The sequence below is a fragment of the Gymnoscopelus microlampas genome (assembly GCF_963454915.1).
Source record: "Gymnoscopelus microlampas genome assembly, chromosome: 23".
NCBI classification, from domain to species: domain Eukaryota; kingdom Metazoa; phylum Chordata; class Actinopteri; order Myctophiformes; family Myctophidae; genus Gymnoscopelus; species Gymnoscopelus microlampas.
In genome coordinates, this window is record NC_139960.1 from 31,607,358 (window position 1) to 31,630,447 (window position 23,090).

Below are 23,090 nucleotides of genomic sequence, written 5' to 3' on the forward strand. Positions count from 1 at the left end.
TGTAATCAACGCAATATGTTTTGGTTTGGCAGGAAGTCATTTAGATTGGAACGTTAGGGACCTTTCACATAAAAATACACATGGATTGGATATGCTCTAAAGTAGGTCTTTAATAATGGACTGAGAATATGTTGTGCATTTGGTGCTACGACGTCACCCTTGAACAATGCCACCCCTGGGGTGGGATGGGGGGTGTAGATAGCGGAATGCAGAGCCTTCCATTGGAGAGTTACGTCAACTAGGGGGCAGAACCGGCACCGTTCACGTGGTTGATGTAAACTCGAAACAGTGACAAACGCTCATAGACTCTAGTGCATTCCGTAAACTTCCGGTTCAGGGCTTTGTCACTATTCGCCAATAGAAGGCTCTGTAGAAGACTGGCCCAATGAAGTGAACGGAGGTGACCCAACTCTCCTTATATGGCTCTGGTGGAATGGAGATAGAGAAAGATGATAGATAAATGCAGCAGCTAACAGAGGTCGTGTTGACCTCATAGTGTCACAGAGATACCAATCTGTTCTCAATTAGGTCCTCACACGCCACCGCAGCGCAGAGCAGAGCGGTGAGTGTATGTGTGTGTGGCTGGCTCCCAGGAGAACGCAGGGGTTTTCCCTGCTCCCTGATGCTGCTGCTGCACAGCGCTCTGCTGTCAACACCAACATGAAACCAGGGGGGCGGAAAGCGAGATGGAGAAGGCTTCCTCCTAAACCAGCGATTCTCAACCTTTTCTTGTTCGGGGCCCACTTGAAGATATCAAAAGTGTTCACGGCCCACCCACCTGACCACTTAACCCGGCAGCCAATCGGTTGCCATGTTAAGTGGATAGATTTTAAATTGTCAAAAAATCTATTGTGTTCCGGGTTAGATTAATGGAACAAACACAGGATACTTATTAGCATAGTTCCATAATTATTGGTATGACAAAGACAAAACATTTTCTTCAGGTTTTATAGAAAAAATACCATGAATTTTGTTTTCATTTTCTTTCATGTTATATTATCATTCAAATCTGAAATGTTTTGGTAATTATGTCATGGCCCACGGCCCTCAGGTTGAGAATCACTGTCCTAAACCACTTGTGGAGTCCAGGAAGCATCAACACGGAGTCAACTGAGATGAGAGACACCACGCCACGGCATTATGCTTCCGAACAACGCAACATTCACACACACATACTACACCGTTTGGGATCAGCAGGTACCAGACAACAGGATTGAGACAGGCTTTATGAGTTGAAATTGAGAAGACCAGTCTAGGCATGTCTTTATTTAGTAGGCAATTTTTTTTTCATCTTTTATAGATTTATTTAATTATTAGTTCAATGTTTTTCAAATCGATTTCAAGATGTTGCACTTTTGCATGTCTTGTTAGCCTTCGCACAAAACATCGCGATCGGCAATGGACCAAAACATTCTGGCATCATCAGGCTGTAAACACAACCCCCCTGCCTACCAACACAGACACACACACCAGCTATCGCACACACAGAGCTCATTTCCATAATCAAGTTCAGAGGGTGAAACAAAGCGCCATCATCCCTCCTCTCTTCATCTCCCTTCTTCCCGCTCTCATACTTTTTCTCCGTTGGTGGTCGTATTGCATTCTCTCCATCCAGAAACTCATTAGATGGTCGAATGCCGTGCAGGCAGACGGGCAGACAGACAGCCAGCCAGACAGACAGTGTTGATGGCATTTCATCAGCCTGTCGCCTGTGTTTCAGACCAGAGTTGTGAAATGAACAGTCGTCTGTCAACACGCTGCGTATGATTTTCACACTAATCCGGTCAGAGTCCTCACAGGGGATGGCGGGTGCTCCACAGGGGTGACACGCAAGTTTCGATGTAAACGGGCCGTGAAAAATATCCTAAAATGGAATTTGGGGGTTAGGGGGTATTCCGGTGAGGTCGGAAATTAATAGACCACAGGTGGGCCGCGGGTCTAAATGGCAACACTTATTTTAAAAATGTTATTTATTTAACCACCTACACATACTTTGTTGACCGGGGTCCTTCACATCTAATCCCTTCGCTGACAATAGCCAATGAACAAGCTCAGGTTATTTTTGTTGAATGTTCATCCAAAAATATAGATATAAATAGACCCATTTCATCCCTTAGGGGAAATTCAGTGTTTAGCACTAGTTTTCTCAAGCACGGGGGGAGGGGACAGTTAGGGGTTAAGTGTCTTGCTCAGGGCCACCTCGACATTGCCGGGGCCGGGTATCAAACCTGTGACCACTGTGACCTTCTTCCCTGGCAGGCCCTCTACCCATTCAGCTATTGCCGCCACATGGATGCTAGGTTTCATGTGGTTAAGTCCGATTGTGCCTGCGCCTGAGTGTATTTATAATTAATTTCCTTTTGTGTGTGCATAGGATGGTGTTTGTAACGTACATACTGCACTACTTTGTATATAATTGGGCTATGTGAGGCCTACTCCCATACAACAGGCTACTGCCATCTTCTTTGCATGCAACGCAGTAGCCTTAAATTATGTCGAGGAGCAGACAAACTCATCTACTGACATGTTTGTTAATGTTTAACATCATGTTTACTGTATATGTTTATCATCATGTTTAGACTGCGGTAAAGCACATTAGTACAGATGTTCCGGGATAGATTTATAGACAGCATAATGTTTACATCAATGACACGTTACCATATTTCAGTGAAACGTAAATGTTTAACATAATGTGGTAATTATGCTAAAGCATATAGTAGAGATGTTAGGGTTAGATTTATAAACAGTGGAAAGTTTGCAAGTTGCAACAATAAAAGTAAATTATAATGCAATATAGTAAAACATAAATGTTAATGTTTAACATCCAGTAATATTTACCCAGACTCAGAGTGAGTTGTTCAGATGTTTTAGACAGATTTATAGACAGTGGAAAGTTTGCATCAGTGTATCCAATACTGGCGTCACTCAGCTGTAGTCATTCTAGTCAAAGAGTTTTGAATGTTTGCTTGACTGCTTTTGGCCGTCCTGTGAGCCAATAAATAACTGATGTAATAGACCGATTTCAATTAGGGTGCGGTTCGGGCCTCCAAATTAATTTATAGCTGTCAAATAGCGGGTGGGGTGCGGTTTTAAGTGCAGGTTTTCAAAACAACACCCATGCAGGACTCTGAATCAAGTGGCTGTTTACAAAGGACAGGAACTGGTAGAATGGATAGAATGATTATTCTTTCATCCACTGATTGTCTCTCGATCATCGCCGTGGTTCATCTGAGAAAACAATTATTAAGACATTCTAACATACAGTAAGCTGGGTTGAGTTGGGTTGACAATAGGGACACGAGGCCTTTGGCTGTTGTTTTGAGTGTGGACAGAAACGGTCAGAGACGAGGCTGGGGGCAGTGGTGGAAGAAGTACTCAGATATATTACTTAAGTAAAAGTAGCAATACCACAATGTAGAAGTACTACAAGTAAAATGCCTGTGTTCAAAATGTTACTTGAGTAAAAGTACAAAAGTATTGGCATCAAAATATACTTAAAGTACCAAAAGTAAAAGTACCAAAATGTTTGAAAATAGCAGATCTACAAGCTCACAACGCGTCGCATCATGTGAGCTTGTAGATCGGCTATTTTCAAATAGCCTAAGTATAAAATAGTGCTAAAGTGGCTAATGTATGTTTTATGTATATCTGCAAAGTAAAAAGTAACTAAAGTTTTCAAATAATTGTAGTGGAGTAGAAGTAAAACTATTGACAATTGGATATACTCCAGTAAAGTAAAAAATATTTGACTTAAGTACAGTACTTGAGTAAATGTTCTTAGTTACTTTGCGCCATTGGGCTGGAGGTTGAAATGTCACTGAACTGACATGACAGATTGCTACTGTCATCTACAGTGAGATGGATTCCTCAGTGTCTCAATAATAACTGAAGCGCTGTCACCATCATGATCATTTAGCCGACGATTAATGGTCATACGGTTAATTGCGATTAATGATTTAATTGTGTTTTCGTCATTGAACATTGGAACACAATATAATAAAAAATGACATTTCTCTTGGTCTTTCAGGCTTTGCAATCAAAACTCGCACATGCCATATATGACAAATGTTTAAATGTTTTTATCCAACCATTTTTTAGAAACTGGAAAATAACTATTTAGTTCAAATGATTATGATCAGGCGATTATGTAATAATTATGACAGGCCTTCTGCAGCATACACATGGGTAAAAGTTAACTTGGAGTTTGACAGAATGGAAAAATACTGACAGAAAAAGAAAGCGTTGGTCAAAGATCTGTTGTATTGTTTTGGGAAACTGGAATCTAGTGTGATGGATGCATTATTTAACATCAGACTTAATTAAGTCCCTAAATCCCTGACGGGGCTGTTCTTTTTGCAGAAGCAACCCCACTAATCCGTCCCCCATTTGAAATGGAGGTCATTCCAACTAGTAAAAAGACCAGAAAGTTAATTAATACGCCATCTCAAATCCTATGGGTGGGAGGTCTTTTCTAAAATTAATACATCAATCACCAAACGCACTTCAGAGACAAGTTCTAATGAGCTTTAAAGTACAATTAGAAAGTAAGTCAAGAAGGCACCGCAAACCGCGAGCAAATGAGCCATGACAAGGATTTGTCAAGCTTTGTTCTGTCTTCAAACATCGCCGTCGTCGAGCAGAAACCTTGTATCTCCGTATTTCAACTTTTGGGATTTTTGGGGCAAATGAATGCCTATACTTCGTTGTACATGAGTGTCACACAAATCTACAAGCTCACCACGCGTCGCAACCTGTTGCGAGCTGGTAGATCTGCTATTTCAACCCATTAAGACCTGGAACTGTGTCAATTTTAGATTTGAGCTAAAAAGCTTTATTTTACACTTTGGGCTATTCAAAAATAGCAGATATACAAGCTCATAGCACGGCACCGAGTGCCGCGCCATGAGCTTGTAGATCTGCTATTTTTGAAAAATTGTGAAAATCTTTGAATATATATATATATTTTTAAGCGAACATTTTTTAACTAAAATCTTTGCTTCGGGGGGGTTCCTGGAACTAAATATTTTGATGAGGGTCCGCGGCCAAATACATATACTTTTGGGGGTCCTTGACATGAAAAAGATTGAGCACCACTGACATAGAAACATACGTTTTTCAGAATACTGTTGAGATTTAGGAGACATGTAGAATCGGCTTCAGGTCTCAATGGGTTAAAGACATTTTGAACGTGAAAGTGGTCAAAATCTGTGGGGTTTATGAATTATGTAACCAATGAAAAGTATTAACAAGTGCTAATGACTAAATAACAGCTATGTTGGATCCACTGGAACACAGTTTTTTTTTTTTTCATATTTCCTGAAATGTAACACTTTTGGACATACAAGGTTTCTGCCTGACAGCAACGATATAATGCTTCTTTGGAAGTGTTCGTGGAACTGACGCGCCGCATCGTTAACGTGAGGTAAGGTTCCCGCCTGATATTAACCCACATGAATCTCTCAGCCAAGGTTCTCCTCAAGGCCTCGCCTCACATTAAGACATACGTCTTTATGCCACAATGTCTGATGAGGCCCTGAGCGCCGTTGTCTTCTTACCCTGAACACTAAGCAGGAGTATTTTAGACAAATGTGCCGTGTCATCATTTACATTGTGGCTATGCAGGAGACTAGCCATCTAGGAGAGGGTCTGGCTGTCTTGTCTGTGTTTCTGGAGCTAATCTCGTAAACCACTGGACCGATATAAGCACCAAGTTTCTTGTGCACAGTTATGCTGTACAGTAGAAGTACCTCCACTAATTTTCTTTCGCATAAGTTTGACACTTTCTGAAATATTCAACTTAAAATATCTAATGGAACTAAATGAGCCTGTGATCGCACTGAAACCTTGACCAAATTTTTAGTAAATAGGTCATAGACGTCACAGGCTGGTCGATACCCTAGATCCACATAATTTCCTAGTTTTATAATACACATAATCTCAATAGTTTGAACTTAAGATACAGAAGCCTATCAAAAGCAAATATATTGTATTAAAGGAGACATCCGGGCATTTTAAGTGTTATCTTTGATGTGTGGCAAATCACTCACCAACGTAGAAATGCCCATTGAGTTACTCCACAGATCCCCCTGTCGACCCCCACCGTTGGCATAATAGGAGGCACGTGTATAGCCCAAATTCGCCTATTTTAACAAATGCAAAGCCTGGTTTTTTTCTACTAGCACTCATTGTGGAGTCCCATGATACCCTTACAGGCGCTGAAAGTCCCGACAAGCTAACCGCTAATAACAGAACGAGCTGACGCTCGTTGCTTGTTTCTCTCCGAACCTGGCAACCTGGTGTTGCCAGGCAGAGGGACAAGCAGCCAGCGTTAGCGGATGTCTCCTTTAAGAAATAGCAGCCTCAATATACAATTTCATTTAATAGGATCACACTATTAAATTATCAAAATGTATATCAAAATGTATATGCATGTTAACAAAACAGAACTGCATCACATCGCCTTTAATGGTTTTCATATTCACCTTAACTATTTAGCTGCCAAAGACGTATATATACGTCTTTTAATAATCAGCTGTTGTCCGCCAAAGACGTATATATACGTCTTTAAAAAAAAAAAAAAAAAAAAAAAAATTGGTTTAAAACTACTGGTTTTGAGCTATATTGAAACATCAAACAACACATGTCAACGAGGTCAAAATGACCTCGTTGACATTTGTGAAACCACACCTGAATCTCATCTGTGATTAGAAACCATCTGGGGATCAATCATACTGGAGGAAAAAAATCTGTGGCTACGCGAACAGGTACCAAAATCATGGCAAAACCCTGGCAGAGGCTACAGACTGTTCTGAAAAAACTCTGGCAGTCAATGTGTTAATGCAAGTGTATGCATCTTGACTGCTGTAATGACTAAATTCCCCCCTGCAGGATCAATAACATGCAATGTTATCTAATAGTCTTTTTTGTTTAGTTTTTAACTTATACCCTATATATTTATTTGACAGGGGTGTCCTCCGGGCTCTATACAAGGTCCGCTCCTTTTTTTCCTCTACACCAAATCTGTTTAAGATTTAAGAGTCTCGTAAAAGAGTCCAAGATCGGCTATTTTTGACAAATGTCAGCTCCAGAATATAGGGATGTTAGGGTTCATGTGTTTGTGATTTATTTTTGGACAGGAAGAGTGTAAAGAGACATGAAATCTAGGGTAGAGAATAGGAGAGATATGCAAAACATGACGGGAGGGGAGTTGGATTCAAACCCCTCCCAAGGAGCATGTGGTCAGTGCAATCAACGAAGCCACCAGGCAGCCACCTCTTTAATTGAGGTGTGGAGAGTCCACTTGTTTGGCAGGTTCTCTCTCCAGCAGGTAGTTTAACTGCCCCCCATCTGCTGTCCCTCCCGCCTCTGACTGAACCTCAATTAGACCCCATGACATGGACAGCAGGTGGACGCAATTAGCCCTCTGCTATAGGACACAAGAGCAGAAGTATAATACAGGTCCCTGACCACAAGAGATGGAGAGCTGCACGGACCCCGAGTGTTGTTGGAATGGTCAATTAGAGCAGTGATTCGCAAACTTTTACATTTCAAGGACCCCACATAACTCTGGGCATTCAAATGGAACCAAAATGTACCCGTAAGTTCCATTTCTACACTCTCAAGAGTTACAGACCTGTAAAAGGTCCATTTGGAACCCTATTCCGTAAACCCTGAGTGCCCGGACCCCACTTTGAGAACCACTGAATTACAGCCGGGTTCGGTATCGGCAGTCGATGTGTCCTGATTTTTACCCACTTTCATCGTGCAGTCTCTATTTTGGGAATGTCGTTATAGGTGAAATAAAATAAAATAAAATTGAAGGATTTTCAAAAATAGCCAATATACAGTATAAGCTATTTTTGAACATTTCGGAATAGGGCCTCACTGGTTAAATCTGGCATCAGTTGGACTCTACCGTCTGTCCATCATCGTAGAGCTCAAGACAGGCTGTGAATGGATACGACCCTAGGGGATGTCAAAAAGCAAAACAAAAGGAAAAACTAAAGATAAAGGATAACGGCAATCTCCCGTTCGAAAATGAAACGGAAGCCGGATGTCAGGAAAACACATCGACAAGGAGTTGAAGACAAACCAGTTCGCTGGTCAAGAGTTACAGACCGGACCATTTATGTATCTACGGGTTCGGGTTCAAAATCCATCACACTAATTAGGCGGCGGAGCAGAGAACAGACACATGTGAACAATGCAGCCGTGATGGATTCTCAGCCGTCTCGCCCATCTTTCTCTCTCTGTAATCAGTCTCTTCCTTTGTCTGGCAGCAGAGAGGGGCCCAAGGACAGAAAAAAGATTGTATCCATTTGTCAATTGGCAGTGGTGGAAGAGGTACTAAAAGTAGCAATATCACATTGTAAAACAATACTGTTACAAGTATAAAAGTACTGTATTAAGTACTACTGTCAGTAAAAGTATTCATTATGCACAGCCATTTCACAAAAAGAAAATCCTCAAAAGTTTTGAAAATAGCAGATCTACAAAGCTCACAACGCATTGCTGCGAAGTAATTTGTAAAACTGTCAAATAATTGTAGTGGAGTAAAACGTACAATATTTGCCCTCCAGGATATAGTGGAGAAGTATAAAGTATTAAAAAAACTGGAAATACCCACGTAAAAGTACCTTAAAATTCAACTGAAGTATCAGAACTTGAGTAAATGTACTTAGTTACTTTCCACCATGATTGTAGCCATTTGTCATTGGTTCCATGTTCCTCACAGAATCGAAAAACGTCCAGGTAAATGTTCTCCGGCGGAAATGTATTTCCTTGATATCAAACTATCAGCTGGTATCTGGCAGTATGGTTAGATTTCATCTATGTCGGGTGGAAACCTCATATGTCCAACACTGTTGCAATTCAGGATTCAAAAATCATCAAACTCAAAACGCGTTGCTTCGCGCCACGTTTCGAGCTTGTGGATCTGCTACTTTTGATGCTTTTGTGTGACGCTGTAGTATGATCAACTAGGGTGTCAATTTACGAAAAAACTCAGTTAGAATATGAAGATGAGAGGTTTCTGCCTGACAGCAACGATTTGCTGGAGGAGATGAGGGGGGAAATCCATGCCTCTGGTCATTCATTTTGATGTCCGGTGGGGATATGTTTTATCCCTGCTTCTGGTCAGACTGAATTAAAATTATACATGCATTTCCTTTTGGGAAATGTAGACTGTCTAGATATGTTTGATATTTATGTTTGATAACATGACAATACAATATTAACTGGATGTTAGCCACATTAACCCTATTACAGGGACCTTTTCAAAATGTGTCAAAAGAGTTCACTTATTTTTTTATTCAAGAGCAGTGAACATTGCAGATCTACAAGCTTTTCCTTTTTCAAAAGATCTTTGAAAGATATTTGAATAATTTGGAAACATTTTAACAACACACAACATGTACTGTATGGGGGGGGGGGGGTCCCTGGCACAAAATATTTTCAGATGGGGGTACGCCGTCAAATACATATCAATTTAGGGGTCCTTAACATGAAAATGTTTGAGAACCGCTGCTGCAGAAATACTGTGATGACTTATGAGTTCCAGCTCTGAACCATTAAGCTGCATGTGTCTTCTGTTTGAGACTCTGTCCAACTCATTAGGTCCGTTGGAGAATCAACAGACAAGCTTCATTGGAAAGATCACATTCAGCCGCTGATGTTGTGTGTTTGTAATGAGCCCTGCCGCTTGTGTGGTCATGATTTCTGTCTTGTTGCACAAATAAACCAGTCTGTGGAGAGGAGCTAAATATAATAGCTAAATATTTCCCCCTCGTTTCAAAGATACATCGGAATGTGTTTTCAATCGTTGTCGTTTTCCCCCCCAGCTAGCATATTGGAGAATATTGATCAGCACCAGCTGTAGTCAAATTCCCTTCCTAAATATAATTTACCGTAATAGTGCAACAGGGTGTGTGTGTGTGTGTGTGTGTGTGTGTGTGTGTGTGTGTGTGTGTGTGTGTGTGTGTGTGTGTGTGTGTGTGTGTGTGTGTGTGTGTGTGTGTGTGTGTGGTCCATAGGGACCCTTGAGATCAATGTAACACCTGAGGTTCTCATGAAAGCCGGGGTTCTCCTGGGTTTGAGGTTGAGACCACCAGGTATATATATATATATATAGAGCAGTATATGAATAATGCTTCTTCAGCATGTTTTTTTAATTTTTATTTTATTTACATCAGCACTTCTACAACTACACAGATAAAACGCTCACAGCCACTCTGTCAAAGCTCACATGAACCTTAAGGAACAGAGATCAAAGAGCCTTATATTCATATTAAGGACCATGTAAGGCACCTTCACCGGAGTACAATGAAGCTCCATGTGAAAGGTGAAAAGCAGGGGCATCATTCATTATAACTTTCTTGGATTTATCCTTAAACTTCACGATAACTTGCTAGGTGATATTGTTAGGAAAAAAAATGTTTTTGTTAAAAAGATATTGCCACAGCTAAAATTCATTGTAAAAAAAAAGTGCTTAGGAGCCGAGATACAGCCTTTTTAAGTTAGAAGTTAAACAAAGAGTGAATGGAGCAGCAGATCTTCAAATCATCATATCTTGGTTTCTGAACAAGTTTTTCCACAGGGCGCACGGGGCGTCAGGCCCCGTGATGTCTTTGACGTCATGTGGCACTGGATGAGTTAACACATTGACTGCCATGGACGTAATATTACGTCATCTCAAATCCAATGCTTGACTGCCAATGATGTAATATATTAAGTTATCTGGTTTTTGTAGTGATTATGCTAGAGGGCGCTCTTCACCAACCTATGAATGATGCCTTGAGGATACACCCGGAAATAACATCATCTAAAACGTTTTCACTCCGTCCACTACAATGTTATCAGATTTATAAAAAATACATTTATCTCAGATTTCTTTTCCCAGATTGGGTTTTTGGTGAAAACTAGCTATGTTTAACTGCCGATAACTACAGAACGAAAGAGGAAAGAAGAGAGACTCGTCTTTCCACCGAGACATTGTTTGTTTACATCCCAAAAAAATTCTAAGGATCTTCAAAATCCAGTCAAAATAAGGTATAACCGCTGGCAGTGGCGACTGAATTAATGAATTAATACGGTATTATGAATGTGTTAACTTAACCATGGAGATGTGAGGTTTTTGCCCAACAGCGACGGCCCTATAGGTAGCATCCTTTTCGGGGGCGAACATTTGCCAAAAGTACCCTTTTCTATACTAAGAGCAGACCTTAGTATAGAGCCCTGGGGGACCCTGGTATACGTATAAGTATACAGGATTTAAGTGGTTACCCATTTTCCCAAATTATGAAAACTGCTCACAGACATTTTATATCTGCTATTTTTGCAATTTTTGAATTGAAAGAAAATTTTAATTTGTCACCTACATGTCCAAAACGTGGAGGTCAGGTTGACAGTGGTTCAATGCGCCCTGCCCACTCTGATCCAGTCTATGTACATATACCGTCACGGTTACATACTGTACTACTGTAGTTGCATTTTTCTAGTTACAGTCGAGGACTTCGTGCACACATTTAATTTCCCTGGGGTTATAAGTGTAATTAACTTTCTTTGGTTTTCCACGGCCTAATCTGAATAAAAACTTTTACTTGTGTGCTACATTTATATACCTACAGGGAAATATGCAATCCTGGAAAACCACAGGCAAAGGTGATTGTAAACGGTGTTCATGTGTGCTCAAATGTAAGGTCATTGATTTGGGATACAAAGATGCGTAAGACTGTAAGACACAATTGCGTTTCTTAAGTAGCGGCCCAGTCGCCCCGTCTCTCCAGCACAAATCGGGATACCAATTTAATCCAATCAGGAGAGAGACCATACAGTATACAGGATAAACAAGTGAAATTGGAACTGATGAAACAAAACAAAAAACAAGCAGACAAAATTGGAATTGGAACTCTATAACATTGAAAATTATCTCTTTGGAGCTCTCACTCCTGATTGGATAAAATTGAAACCCCTTTATGAACTTTAACTTAAGTTAAAGGGATAGTTCACTAAAAAAAATACTTTGTTTCTATCAATTAGTCACCCCATGGAGACTTGAATTCATGGATATGTTTTTGTTTTTGTCACATTCCTAAGCCAATAATGTGATGACCAGCGGACCGGTAGGCAGCGGTTCCGGTAGGACACACAAAGGACACTTTGTGTCTCCTACCGGAACCGCTGACGGTCATCAAATTATTGGCTTAGGAATGTGACAAAAACAAAAGAATATCCATGAATTCAAGTCTCCATGGGGTGACTAATCAATAGAAAAAAAGTCATTTTGGGGGTGAACTATCCCTTTAAGAGACGGCTGGGACACACACTACCTGTCCCCGAGTTCCCACTGGCAAGAGTCCCAGAGTGGACAGACTACTAGTGGGACAGGTTTACATCATGGTTGGCATGGTTACCACACGCCCTCCTCCCTATACAGTCAGGGCCAAATCAGCACACAGATGCTTCTTGGGGAAATGAGAGCAAACTTCTAATCCACTCCTCATTATGAGCAAAACAAGTCATTTCTGTCTCTGACATGAAATCTTCCAATAACGCAAGAACAGATGTGGCTGAGTTAATGCTTGCCACACAAAAATAGAACCTTTCATCATGTATTTAATAGAAGGGGAGAGGGGACTAAAAGCCGGACAATATACCACTACCAGTACCACTGAATGATCCTATTTGCAGTGGGGGGAAAAGTACTCTCATTTTTTACTTAAGTAAAGTATCAATACTGCAATGTAGAAATACTCTGTTAAAAGTAAAAGTCTGTTAATCAAAATTTAGTTGACTGAAAGTATAAAAGTATTGGCATCAAAATATACTTACCAGAAGTTAAAGTAATCATTGTGCAGAATGTCCCACTTCACAAGTTCGAAATGTATATATGTATCATTTGAAAATAGCAGATCTACAAGCTGATGCGACGCATTGTGAGCTTGTAGATCGGCTATTTTCAAATGGCCCAAATGTAGAGCTGAAGTGGTTATTGTATGTTTTGTGATAATAATCTAATTCTACAAAGTAACTAGTAACTAAAGCTGTCAAATAATAGTGGAGTAAAAGTACAATATTTGCCTCTGAGATGTAGTGGAGTAGAAGTCAAAATACAGAAAATGGGAAATGCTTCAGTAAAGTAAAAATTACTCAAAAGTGTACTTAAGTACAGCACTTGAGTAAATGCACTTAGTTACTTCACACCACTGTATATTTGTACAATACAGATTTACTAAATATAACGAGAGGGGACTAAAAGCCGGACAATATTCCACCACAGCTGCTGGAACCTAAATATATGTATTTGCCAAGTCCAGATTTTCTAAATATACAGCTAGAGAACCAACGTAGAGCCACACATACTGTACAGTACAGTAAAGTAAAGTGGTGCTGACTTAGGGATCTGAAAACACCAGGGATTTAACCCATTATAGCCGATTCTACATGTCTCCTAAATCTCAACAGTTTTCTGAAAAACGTGTGTTTCTATATCAGTGGTGCTCAAGCTTTTTCATGTCAAGGACCCCCAAAATTATATGTGGCCGCGGACCCCCATCAAAATATTTTGTTCCAGGGACCCCCAGAAGCAAAGATTTGGGTTAAAAATGTTCGCTTTAAAAATATATATATATTCAAAGATTTGCACACATTTTCACAATTTTTCAAAAATAGCAGATCTACAAGCTCGTAGCGCGGCACTCGTAGCGCGGCACTCGGTGCCGCGCTATGAGCTTGTAGATCTGCTATTTTTGAATAGCCCAAAGTGTAAAATAATGCTTTTTAGCTCAAATCTAAAAATGACACAGTTCCAGGTCGTAATGGGTTAAGATGCTTTGATGTCCTGCTGCAGGCTGCACCTGAACTCTTCATCACACCATCATCATCATCATCCTGTTCATTCATTTCAGTGGCTTCGTCTCCCAGCCATGGGGGTGGGCACGGGGGGGGGCTTTGTTTTGTCCTAACCTCATATCATCACTGTCGGGCAGAAACCTCCAAAGTCCATTATTTCAACGTATTAATGTTTTTTTTCGTGAATTAACAGTGTCACGCAAAGTAACAAAAATAACCGACCTATAAGCTCACACGATGTGAACTTCTAGAACGGCTATTCTTGCTATCTTTGAAAGTGGTTAAGTGTGTCTTTGAGTTTTATGAATATTAGAACCAATGTAACCAAAGTATTAACAAGAGCTTGTGACTAAGAACTACATTGGATCTGTTGGAACACAGGTTCTTTTTGTTCCAACTCCTGAAAAGTAACGGTTTTGGGCATTGACAGCGTCAGTAATCTAGTCGTCTCCCCGCATCTTTAATTCTCCGGTGTCTTCACTCTTTCATTCTTTTTGTTTCATTCACTCTTTGCTATTCTTTCACCCCTTCATCGCTCAGCAGAATAGTCTCTTGTTCATTTTTATACCTCGTTGTGACACATCTGAGCGAACACACCTCTGCGTGCTCACAAGCTCACTGACCCGACTAAACCAAAACGCTCCTCCTAATGCGCGCGTGTGTGTGTGAGTGAGTGCGCGTGTAACCGTGCGCGTGTGTGACAACAGGCCACTTAAATTAAGCATGCAGCAGCGAACGGACACACACCATTGAGCATGGCACACCACAAAGCCAAGGACACGGGTACAAGCCTTAGAGATCCACAGTCCACACACACACAAGTGTAAATCTAATATATCCTCCTAATGCCCGATTTATGCTCTGTCGTATGGTGGTGTCGCGTGCCGAAAACAGCAGATCTATAAGCTCACAAAACGTTGCATCCGTGACGCGTTGAGAGCTTATAGATCGGCAGTTTTTCCGGCTGCAACACACCGTTGTACGATGAAGTATAAATGGGGCTTTAAACCATTCAATCCGGGGGACGCATCTCTGTCATGTTAGATTTCTTTGGCTATTAAAAAATAGCAGATATACAAGCATACCGAGTGCCGCACTATGAGCTTGTAGATCTGCTATTTTTGAAAAAACGTGAAAATTTGTTCAAATCTAAGCTTTGAAAAATATATACTTAAAGATTTGGACAGATTTTCACGATTTTTCAAAACAATTGCAGATGTACAAGCTATTTTTGAATAGCCAAAGAAATCTAAATTGACAGAGATGCGTTCCCGGATTGAATGGATTAACTCTCTCCTGGTCAAGTTCAGAGGACTCAGATAGCTCATTGCTTATCGAACAGGAGGCGGAGCTGTCACGCGTCGCGGTGATCAACCGCGACGGGAGAAGACGACGACAGGCAAATGAGATGCACACACCATCGACTTTTATCTGTGTGTATCAACAGAGACCTTGCCGTGACAGCGCTTCTCTCTAATCTGGGCATTTTCGTGCGGCTTGGCTGCAGACGTTAATGCTATAACACTAACGGGCAACGCAAACTGACAGATAAAGAGACGACTGCTATGACTGCTAAATGTCTGATTGATGACTCCTCGAAAACAAAGACAAAATGAGAGATTTGATTAGTCTTTGAAACCAGCCCTGAAACCATGCCCAAGAATAAACTGTCAGAAATGCTCAGGCGTCATGTTCGTCAAAAGGTCATGTTTTTTGGAGAGTTAAGACATTTCTTTTTAAAGCATTTCTGTTTTAATAGACTGTGCTATAGCGTAGCTGTTGGGCAGGTGGCTTGTATGCCCCCATTTCATCTTGTTGTTGAATACATATCCCTTTTTGAAGTGGCCAAGTTGCAATTGGTGAAGCATGTGGCCCGGTGTAATATTTATTACACAGAGCAGAATGGAACTGGAATAATATAAAATTGTAGCTGATAAATGGGTACTCTCTCCTGATGGTTGAAAACTTGCAACCCACCTGAACATGTATTTTTGGCTTATTAAAGAGCTGCTGAATGAATGCCCAGCAATGGGACACTAGGGTTCATGTAATACAGTAAGTACAATACACATGAAAAAGTTTGAAAACGATTTTCAACTTCTTTATTTTCTCTCTGCACTCTTTAGAATTGCATCGTATGCCCTGAGCTATCGTGCAGAGTGAGGTTCCAAACGGGGCTATTAGCTTCGATGCTATTTCCCCAGCTATTATTATATCAGTTATAATAATAGCACTCCTGACCTGAATTCAGACCCAACTACACCTGACAACAAACTGAGGCCATGACACACACACACACACACACACACACACACACACACACACACACACACACACACACACACACACACACACACACACACACACACACACACACACACACACACACACACACACACACACACACTTTTATGAATGTTAATTTCTTTCTATTTTCTTTGTTTGTTTTTCCATTTTTAACCCCAACAGAAAATAGCTGATCTAAAAGCTCAACATGTGTCGTACTGCAACGCGCTGTGAGCTTGTAGATCTGCCATTTTCGGTGCACAACAATGGCGCACAACGCATAAATCAGGCATAACTCTAACCCCTAAACTTAACTTCTAAATGCCTAATCCTAACCTGAATCTGTTGCAAATCGTAAGCCTAACTCCCCAAATATGTTTTAACCATAAAACAACCATTCATCTTTTGAGGACCAGGAACATGGTCCTTCATCATCAAATTATAATATACTTGTGGGGACATTTGGTCAAGTGTAGTAATACAAGTACACAAACGCACACACACACACACACACACACACACACACACACACACACACACACACACACACACACACACACACACACACACACACACACACACACACACACACACACACACACACACACACACACACACACACACCTTTGCTCAGTCAGCTGTCTCTGCACATGACCTTAATTTCAGCAAGCATTCTTTGATAGTTAAATCAAATGAGTGTGGAATGAGTCGTTGAGGGACAGAGAGGGGACAGTTTAACGAACGGGACACTTTTTGGTGAGGACCGGGTCCTGTTTGGAGGTTAATGGGGGAGACAGAGACCAGGCTCTCACTGAAGGTTAATGTGGATCCGACAGAATGAGTGCCTGGGAAGGTTAATGGGGATTGAAGCCGAGGGCCCAGGCAGCTTTACACAAGTAATTGGGAAATGTGTGACAGAGCGATTGGAGTTACTAGAGTCCTAACAAAGTTACGCGCGCACACGCACACACACAGACACAGAAGCCACGCACTGTGACCGTTTCCCCAAATGTAAAGTGTGGCTTGACTTTAAAACCAAAGTCCAGACAACCTCTGGCACAGACCACACTCTCTCCAACGACCGGCGTGTTCTGGCCTCAAGTCTCTCAGCAACAAACACCTCCATTAAAACAAACAAACGCCATGGATTCCTGCAAAGAAATTGTGCAAATACATCAAAATGCTCTTACCTATGGAAGCGGTGCGATTAATTCACAGAGGAAGGAACACGTCGGCACATGGAAGAGAAAGGGAAAATAACAGCCGTTAGTTCATTTGCACCGACACTAGTAATTGGGTTTTGTAAAAGTTACCCGAGTCCAAACAAAGTAACACCCAGTCATCAGCTGGGTGAAGCTGAAACACAACTTCCCTTGTGGGATTAATGTGTATGTCTCTCAGAGACACACAGACAGACATACAGTAGTGAGGACAGACAGTCTCTGTAATCTGGAGAACCTGTCTCTCTCTTAGTGACACAGACAGATATACTGTAGACAGACTCTGTAATCTGTAAATGGTGTGAAGCATTCCACATCATAACTCTGTGAGGAACCTGTGGCCTTATGAGAAATCATGCAAATAGGGACAGATTTATAACAACCACACAGTCTTAAATCTAGAGAAATGCCCTTCCCCAACACAAACACATTTGTATTACTATACTACACTCTAAGACGGGATTTTATGGATTCTATTTTTATTTACTTATTGCAATTTTTAAACTTGAAAATAGACGATTTCCTTGTTTTGATTGTTTGTCATTTTATGTTGCACTGTAATAGCCTGGTTCCAGACGAATCTGCCATTGCAAAAAAAAAATGCCCTTGGCAGATTAGGTCCGGCCCCTCTCAATAGAGATTGGATTTCTCTCCCTCCGAAGTTGTGAGGGACCAATCAGGGCCCAGTATGCAAATATGGGGCAGGTTTATCACCAGATAAACCTGCCCTTTTTTTTTGCATTTTTTTAATTTGCCCCTCGGAAATGCAGGTTCCACACAGAGATTCCAGAGTAATATCTACGCAGTGATATTAGTCTGGCCATGTCATGCTAGCACTGCAAGTGGCTGAGGGAGAACAGTATGTACAGTAAGTACAATACATAGGGAACTTGACAAATAGTGATTCCAATAATAAAAGCTACAACTGAAAACAAACTGGGGCCAACACACACACACACACACACACACACACACACACACACACACACACACACACACACACACACACACACACACACACACACACACACACACACACACACACACACACACACACACACACACACACACACACACAATGGGCTGTCAAAGTTTGGGCAGAGAGGATATTTATGCATGCAGGGAGCGTCTCTGTGAGCCACACTTAGAGATTTAGAAGACAAGGTTCCTCTCTATCTTACAGTTTCCATCTCTCATATCATAGCTCTCTGGTAGAAACCTTGTATCTTCATATTTCAACTTTTAATGTTTTTTTTTGTTTGTACATATAGTATTTGCCCTACTTCGTCATACAAGACTGTCGTACAAAAGTAGCTGTGGGTTTTATAAATATTGAACCAATGAAAAGTAACTTGTGACTAAACTACATTGGATCCACTGGAACACAGGTTCTTTTTTACCCCATTTCCTGAAAAGTAACGGTTTTGGACATACAAGGTTTCCACCCGACAGTGACGATATGTAATACATGATGAGATAATTGACCTTCAAGAAAGTGCCTGTGACCTTTGAGATCACGGCTAAGAGTAATCATCTTGATCTTGATCTTGATCGTCTCCTCTTTCTCACAAAACCATTTTTAATTGAGAGACTGAAAATGTCAAAGAATATGAAACTGGTTATGACTAGATTGACATCCTATAAAGTAGTGGCTCTCTTTTCACATCAAGGACCCCCAAGCTGATATGCACAATTTGGCCGCAGATACCCATTTGAAAAGATTGTGTGCCAGGGACGCCCATAAGAGAAGACTTTAACTTGTTAAAAATGTTCCAAAAAAGATTTTTAATGCTTGTGCTCACACTGCTTGTAGATCTGCAATTTTTGAATATTTTCGAAACCTTTATGACTTGCCCAAAATAGGGATTGATAATTGTGTATTTTATAAAATTCTCGATTATCAATTACTTTTTATAATTGATTAGTTCGATTAAGTGTTGCATCCCTGCCACAGCTAAAACCTCTGGACACTGAGAAGAGAGTAGGACAGAGCTAGACAGGAAGGGAAAGGTGCTCCATGCACGCACACGCGCACACACACACACACACACACACACACACACACACACACACACACACACACACACACACACACACACACACACACACACACACACACACACACACACACACACACACACACACACACACACACACACACAGTTGTCAAAGCTACGGTCCGTCCATCAGCACACAGTTAATTAACTAACTCCATCAACCACAAACCTAATCTCTCCTTCTGTCTGTGAACATATCTAAGCTGTGCGTGCGTGTGTGCGTGCTAACTGACACACTGAGGTGGTGTGTAATTAATTTTATTCTCCGTGATAAACATCTCTGCGAGAGACCTTAACACTCACACTGTCGGTTGAACCCCCCCCCCCCCTCGCCCCCCCATATCTGCCCCTATCTGCCTCCCTCGTTCACGCACTCCCCATCTCTTTCACTTTCTCTCTGCCTCTCTCTCTTTCACACTCTCCATTTCGCTTCACTCTCTCTCCATCTTTCTTTCACTTTCTCTCCAACTCTTTCACTCTCCATCTCTCTCTCTCTCTCTCTGCCTCGCACTTCACTCTCCATCTCTTTCTGCCTCGTTCTCCGTCTCCCTTTGCCTCACTCTTTCACTCTCTCTCCATCTCTCTCTGCCTCGCTCTTTCACAAGTGCCATATGTTCCAATTAAGCTCCAGACCTTATCTGTCAATAGCACACATGGATGGATATGTGAAAATGATTTCATTTCTAATCCAACAGATATGTATGCGATGCTTTTAACCGTCACTTCCATATCCTCTGGGCATTTATTGGATAGGCTGTCCGGCTGATAAGGGTCTAATAAACCACTTGTTCTCAACGTGGGTTCCAGGGGATCCCCAGCTATATATAGTTAGGAACCAAATGGACTCTTAAGGGTCTGTAAGTCTGAGAATGTACAAATGGAACCAAATGGAGGGTCCATTTGGTTCCATTTGTACACTCTCATTACAGACCCTTAAGGGTCCATTTGTTTCCTAACTATCACTCATTTAGCTTGGGACCCCCCAGGACCCCTTGGGGGTTAAGGTCTTAGTGCTCATATGATTGCCACTCCACTCACTCACATATTCAATTTCACATTCGTCTCTGGTCAAATACCAACTATATGGACATTTCCGTTACTTAAATTGACTATTGTCAAATATATAAGCAGACGTTTTTCCGTAAATGAATGCCCTACTTCATCGTACAAGAAAATAGATTCAACCTCACAAGTTCACAACGCCTAGCGATATAATATATGGCAAGGCAAGGCAATTTTATTTGTATAGCACATTTCAACAACAAGGCAATTCAATGTGCTTTATATGCTGTGATTTAGTATCATATTATGCTACTAATAAGTCAGGATTATTTCAGGGGCATGAAACCCTAGATTGATTTTGTAGTTTGCAGTGGTGAAAAAAAAAAAAAAAAAAAGTATTGAAATTTCTTACTTAAGTAAAAGTATCAATACTGCATTGTATAAATACTTACATTTTTACACTTCTAAGTTTTCAAATGTATAAAAATCGAGGAGTAAAAGTATAATATTTTCCTCTGAGATGTAGTGGAGTAGAAGTGAAAGTATTGGAAATTTGAAATACTCAAGTAAATACCTAAAAATTGTACTTAAGTACAGTACTTGAGTAAATGTACATTACTTTACACCACTGGTAGTTTGTTTTCTCTGTTCAGGTTAAAAGCTACAGCAGGGTAAAAACACATGGCAGGCTGACCTTCGACCAAGACCGTGGATCTTCCAAGAGATAGTCAATCCCACGTCTCACCACTGGTACAAAATGGTAGCCTACCTAATGTTGTCCTATCTGGGCGCGGTCACTCCACTTGAATTCCACTGGAGTTAAGACACTCACATCCTTCTTCTGGTCTCCTAAACTCCTGAATGACACAGACACAGGAATTCAAGGGACGTTTGGGTGTCTCGGTTTCTCTCCACAGTCTTTGCCTTAATAGAACACTGTGACTGTGAGCAACTCAGCTGCAGCTAGATTAAATTAATTCATGGGTGTGTTAGATTTAGGTGTGCCAATGTGCATTGTGCAAGTATTGACAGTACTGTTGACTACTGTCAACTGAGCTTGGTAGAACCGGTTTTGAACATGTTATCCTCGGTTGAACTACAAAGGACCCTCAATTTACAATGTCGCTCCTTCCTCCAAAGCAGTGTTTTTCAAACATTATCCCCCCCCCCCCCCAACGGAATATTTTGTGCCAGGGACCCCCATAAGAGACGATTTATGTTGTTTCAAAAATCTTCCAAAAGTTTGCTGTCAGGTGGAAACCTTGTATGTCCAAAACCGCTACTTTTCAGGAAATGGAACGAAAACGTTCAGAAATGGTTAAAATAGCAGATGTCTATTGGCTATTTTCACTTTCGCTTTTGCTTCACGGTTCACGCTCCTGTATGACGAAGTAGGGCATCCAACATGTGGAGATGTTCCTCATGTCATCCTAACGTACAGCTTACAATATATCACCGTGTTTTATGGTGAGAGCTACTTGCTGTTTTGGTGACGGATCGTTACAATAAAGCACCGTGTTGAACTGAGAGGCAGAAACCGGAAGTGACACGGAAAACACGGCCAACTTTCTATCCCGCCGTGGTCGTCAGTTTGGGTTTGAACCGCCATGCCAATAGAGGGAAAGGAAAGTCAAGTGGAGAGAGAATGCTTTTTCCATCATTCCGTCGTGTTGCAGCTACTTGTCCCACTGAATTAACAATGCACAGCTAGAGGCTACCACAGTGTGTGTGTGTGTGTGTGTGTGTGTGTGTGTGTGTGTGTGTGTGTGTGTGTGTGTGTGTGTGTGTGTGTGTGTGTGTGTGTGTGTGTGTGTGTGTGTGTGTGTGTGTGTGTGTGTGGTGTCTCTATCTCTCTCTCTCTCTCAATCTGGACCTTAATAACTGCAGCCAAGTGAGAGATGATCATCACAAGAATAGAGAGAGAGAGGGGGGGAGGGTGAAAAGAAAAGGCTCAAAGAAAAGAAAGAAAGAAGTACTGATGGACGATTGGGACAGGGGGGGTAAAAAGAACGAGAGAGAGATCCCCAGTGGAGACTGAGAGTGTAAGAGAGAGAATGAGACAGAGAGGTAGAAATGAGGACTGTGTGTAGAATGGAAGTGACAGCACACACACACACATACACACAGAGTTGTACTCAGTTCCACATCACTGAATATAAACAATAGCACTTCTGAGCAGTTCTCTGTTCTCGTCACATAACTTTGACCAGGTCCAGGACTAACTCTCTCTCCCTGTGCTGTCATCTCATCCAGACTCCTGGCCATGGTGTTTTCAACACTAGCCATTCCATTCCTCTCTCTCCCATCTTACACTTACTTTCTCTGTCTCTCTCTCAATTAACCCATTGGTGTCATTTTTATTTCTTTGGCTATGCAAAAATAGCGGATCTACAAGCTCATAGCGCGGCACCGAGTGCCGCACTATGAGCTTGTAGATCTGCTATTTTTGAAAAATCATTTGTGCACACCTTTGAATATATATATTTTTCCTCAAAATATCTAGTTCCAGGGACCCCCCAGAAGCAAAGATCTGAGTTACAAGTATTCGCTTTAATAAATATATATTAAGAGATTTGCACACATTTTCACCATTTTTCAAAAATAGCAGATCTCTGTGCCTCTGTGCCGCGGTATGAGCTTGTATATCTGCCATTTTTGAAGAGCCAAAGAAATTTAA

At 41.2% G+C, this 23,090-nt stretch overlaps 1 protein-coding gene across 5 annotated transcripts in view; it reads right to left on the reverse strand.

The window, feature by feature from the left end:
- Positions 1-23,090, reverse strand: part of LOC311039471 (plexin-B2-like) — a 238,074-nt gene that overhangs the window by 174,421 nt on the left and 40,563 nt on the right. For 3 of the 5 annotated variants that reach the window (XM_084049373.1, XM_084049371.1, XM_084049372.1), the window contains exon 2: positions 21,183-21,270. The exons of the other annotated variants lie outside the window; for them this stretch is intronic. The gene's annotated coding sequence lies outside the window, so the exon portion shown is untranslated. The remainder of the gene's footprint in view (positions 1-21,182; positions 21,271-23,090) is intronic. 5 annotated transcript variants of the gene reach the window in all.